Below are 4,989 nucleotides of genomic sequence, written 5' to 3'. Positions count from 1 at the left end.
TGGACAGGTACAAAGAGCATGAGGAACAGAAGCCACCGAACAAAAACACCCCCAAAAGAACCCAGGACTTAAAAACCCTCCCGAGAGCCACAACAAGTTAGAAATCAACAGCAGACCCTGGACAACCTGTGCGCACAGGACAAGAACTCCCGTCCACCGCTCCCCTTCTTCTTCTTACGTTACGCCCAGGCTTGGCCAGCCTCGGGTAGTGCGGGTGTGAGTATGAAAGTGGGTTAGGGCTTGGGGCACTAACACTTCCCTTCCTTCCTCTGGGGGGGACCTCCCTCCCAGTACTCTCCACTGTTATTTTATTACTTTATCAATAAAGCTTTAAAACTCAGTTACATGGTGTGTTCTGTCATCTCCTCCCTAAAGATCCTGCAGCCTCAGCCTGATCACCTGATGCCCCAGGCAGATTGGTAACATAAATCTGTCACAATGGCTTCTATGCATAGTGAGTGAGACCTAGCTCCCCCTTGGCAATTGATGTAAAACATGCATGCCACATTGTCAGTGAGACTAGAGATTGAGGTTTCTCATATGAGGGGGAGGAAGTGTCGGCAGGCATCGTGTACCACGCGTAGTTTCAGAAGTTTGATATGCAGTTGGGTTTCCGTTGCGGACCACTTTCCTTGTACATTGCAGTGACCCAAGTGGGCTCCCCAACCTATCAGGGAGGCCTCTGTTGTAATAGTCACTGATGGGGGGGTCTTGCTGAAAGGGAATCCCAGAGCATACATTCCCTGGTTGTGTCCATCATTGTAGGGAGAGGATAACCCTTGGTGGTAGTGTCACATGTCTGTTGAGAGAGTGTTTTCTGGGTGCATAGACCATGCTCAACCAGTGCTGTAGACAGCGCATATGGAGTCTGGCATACTTTACTACGAAAGTTGTAGCTGCCATATGTCCCAGAATCTGAAGGCATGTTTTCACTGAAGTTTGTGGGCTGATGGTGACCGTGGAAATAAGATTGGTCAATGTAGTGAATCTGTGGTTTGGTAATATTGCCTTGGCTTGTATGGAATCTAGGTCGGCTCCGATAAACTCCAATTGCTGGGTTGGTTCCAGGGTGGATTTCTTTTCGTTTATCTGTAGACCTAGCTGGTGAAACAGGTCTATTGTGGTCTTCAGCATGCCTGCCGTTTCTTGTTGATTGGCACCCTTGAGAAGGCAGTCATCTAAATAGGTCATAAATGTGCTGCTACTACCACGAGCATTTTTGAGAATATGCAGGGAGCAGTGGACAGTCTGAGGGGAAGGACCCTTTATTGGTAGTGGTAGGGTTCTACTGTGAACTACAGGAACTGTCTGTGGGCAGGATGTACTGTAATATGGAAGTATGCATCTTGAAGGTCGAGGGCTGCAAACCAGTCCCCCACTGTCTAATGCTGGGATTATTGTGGCCAGAGTGACATTTTGAACCTGTGGTTGCGTACACACATGTTGAGTTTTCAGAGATCTAAGATTGGTCTCCATCCCCCTCCTTTCTTCTCTGTCAGGAAATATTTGGAATAAAATCCCCTCCCTCGATATTGATGTGGTACTGGTTCTACAGCACCCAGCAATAGGAGGTGGTCTACTTCCTGTTGCAGAAGGTGCCCATGAGAGGGGTCCCTGAAGAGGGATGGGGAAGGGGGAAGGGTGAGGGGGATGGTTGTGAAAGGAATGGTGTAGCCAGATTGTATGATCTCCAAAACCCATTTATCTGTGATTATCGCAGCCCAGGCATGGTATAATGGGCATAGGCGGTGACCAAAATTGTGGGATGGGGTATCTATTGGTGCTAGAGATGTGGCAAGGTCATGCATATCCTAGACCAAGACTTCAAAATTGTGGTTTAGATGTAGATGAATGGGTGGACGAGGCCTGGTTCTGTGGAGCTCGTCAACTCTGAGCCCATTGTTTGGGTCTGTTCTGAGTGAAGTATTGTGGTTGTTGATAGTTAAATCAGCTGTCTCGTGACCTCTGGTATGGTGTAAATTGAGGGCGTTTGTCAGGCGGTGGGTGCATGCCTAGTGTATGCAGCGTCTCTCAGGAGGCCTTCATGGTATGGAGGACGTTGTGTGTTTGAGACGAGAATAGTTTATCCCTGTTGAAGGGGAGGTCCTCCACTTTTAGCTGCAGTTCTTTTGGAATTCTTGAAGCCTGCAACCATGATGTTCCTCTCATAACCACAGCTGTTGCACTTGTTCGGGCAGCTGTGTCCGCTACATCCATTGAGGCTTGCAGCACTGTGCGGGCTATTAACTGACTCTCGTTGATAATGGCATTGAGTTGAGGACGTTTATGCTCAGGAAGTTCCTCCACGAGCTCTTGTATTTTACTATAGTTATAGTAGTCGTAATTTGCTAGTAGAGCAGAATAGTTGGCAACTCTAAGCAGAAGGGTGGCTGATAAGTAAACTTTCCACCCAAAGATGTCCAGTCTCTTGTGTTCTTTATCTTGCGGTGTGGAGTGGAAATAAGGCTGTTTACTGCGCTGGTTGGCAGCCTCTACTACCAGAGAACAGGCTTGAAGGTGTGAAAACAAAAATTCCATGCCTTTGGCTGGAACAAAGTATTTCCTATCAGCCTGTTTGTTGGTGGGTGGTGCCAATGCTGGTGTTTGCCATATTACCTCCGCAGGCTCCATTATAGCCTCATCCATGGGGAGGGCAATCTTGGTCAATGATGGCAGTTGTAGGATTTTTAATAACTTATGTTGTTTCTCCTGCATCTCATGTAAGGCAATTTCTTGGCTGTTTGCTACTCTTTTGAAGAGTTCTTGGAACTGTTTCAGGTCATCTGGTGTCGTAGGGGTAGATGGCATCACTGCTTTGTCTGGTGCGGAAGATGAGTGTGGGGCAGGTGGTGAATCATCCAGGCCTACCGGTGATAGTATCTCTTCCTCTTCTATCTCTTTCTCGGGGGGGAGGGGGAGGAGGGGTCAGAGGTTTCTCTGTGTGGTAATGATGGGTGTACTCTGGAACCTCTTGTGGCTGGGGAAGGGGGACCAGAATAGGTGTTCTGGTATGTGGTCCAAGGACCCCATTGTAGCCATTGCATGGGGTAAGGTGGTAATGGGTAAGGCCAGTGCTATGAATGCTCAGAAGGATGATGCTTAGGCTTCATAGCTTCCTATGTAGGTCTCATCTGAGATGGGGATGAACGTTGAGAGGAGAAGCCGTTGTCCTGCACATCTCCTTCCTTCCACTATGCATGGAAATTGGTGCAGGAGACGAAGGATGGTACCGTGCCATGTAGCTTGGGGAGTGTTCGGTGCCAAGCAGTGATGACTGCAGTGCCGAAGAAAGTGCTAAGTTATCAGGATGCAGGAGTTGCACTGGTCCCGCCTTGGGGTTGCGGTCGACTGTTGGAGCACGGACTGGTGCCGGATTTGGCTTGTTAGTCAGCATCAAGTCTGGGGTTGGTGCCGTGGTGGCAGCATTGATCGCGGTGTGGCTACCTGTGCTGTGCTCGGCACCGGGGTAGTCGGTGCCATGGAGGAGACTTGACATCTCAACTCCGGTGCCCCAAGTTGGGGCTCGGCAGAGGTCTGCTGAGGGACAGTGCCAGAGGAGCGGGGTGCCTCATAAGTGCTCACTCTGGGTGAGTGGAGCACTGAGGGTAAAGACCTTGCTGGGGAAGCTCTCTTTTTGTGAGAGACCCTTGCTGGAGAAGTCGAGGCTCGCTTCCTGACAGTTTTGGAAGTCGGAGACTTATCAGAGCTCAGGGATCTCGGTTTATGAGACTCCCTGGAAGATGTCTTTTGCAGAGGTTGGAGGGATTTCTCCAGCAGAATCATTTTCAAGCGGAGATCCCTGTCACGTCTTGCCCTTGTTGTCAAGTTGGTGCAATGTATGCATTTCTGGGAGATATGAGTTTCTCCCAAACAGCGGATGCAGGATGTGTGGCCGTCAGAGACCAGCATTGGTTCACGGCAGGAGTCACCCTTTTTAAATCCTGTTGAGCTCAGCATGACTGCAGTTAAGCCTCTCCCCACTCTGGAGAGGGTGGGAGATAATTGTAGTGGTAAACTGTAGAAACTATTCCTATTTGGAGAATTAAGTAAAGAGAAAAAAAAGTCTTTTTTTTTTTTTTTAAAGAAAAACCTCTAAGAGGAACTAACAAAACTATGTAACTATTTATAGACTAATACTATCTAAACTCTGTAACTAAGTATGATTAATAAGAAGTTCCTATGTGACTTGTCACTTTGGTTTTGTTCTTTGTTTTTTTCCCAGAAAGTATCAAGGAGAGCACTGCTGCGGAGCGCCGTCTGCAGCCGAGGATGGTTGAGAAGGAACTGAGGGACAGTCAGGGGAACGCGCGCTACAGGAGGTGCCAACAGCTGCACGAGACAACTCCTGTGCCGCGCCCTTCCCCCGACCAAGTACTGCTGCGAAAAGTCTCTGATCTTCAGCACAGGGACGCACCGACACCTAGAGTGGGGCACCCACAGGGACACCACTTCAAGAAGCAGCATGTTTCTTTGGTACCATCTCACCACTTCCCTCTTCAACTCTAAGTCCATCCTCCAGCTGTTCAGTTGACCTAGCTGCTCTGCATCTCCTGTGAGTGTTATGAGACGCACCAGGAGAAAGAGCAGGTCAACAATTAGCAGTGTGTTATAGCTGGCTCGCGCAGCAGATCAGAGAGGCTAGGAGAAAAATCATGCAAATTTTGCCATGCCCCTGTGTGTTCTACATGCAGACTCAGGCTCATACAACACACTGGAGGGCTCATAGCACATCCTTTCCCTCCTTTCATTTCATTTTAGTTCCAGAGTTGTGATAAGAAAAAAACAGTCCTCATAGTTCCCCTGGGAGAGACAAAATGGAGGAGGTAATATCTTTTACTGGCCCAGCTTCTGTTGGCAGAAGGTACAAGTTTTTGAGTTTACACAGAGCTCTTCTCCAGGTCCTACACGGCTACAACAACACTGCAAACAATTCCCCTGAGGTCATTTCTGTGCAATGCCTGGTCCTAATGAAACTTGTAATAGGCAATT

The sequence above is a fragment of the Natator depressus genome, chromosome 2, assembly GCF_965152275.1.
Source record: "Natator depressus isolate rNatDep1 chromosome 2, rNatDep2.hap1, whole genome shotgun sequence".
NCBI classification, from domain to species: domain Eukaryota; kingdom Metazoa; phylum Chordata; order Testudines; family Cheloniidae; genus Natator; species Natator depressus.
This window is presented reverse-complemented; position numbering follows the sequence as displayed.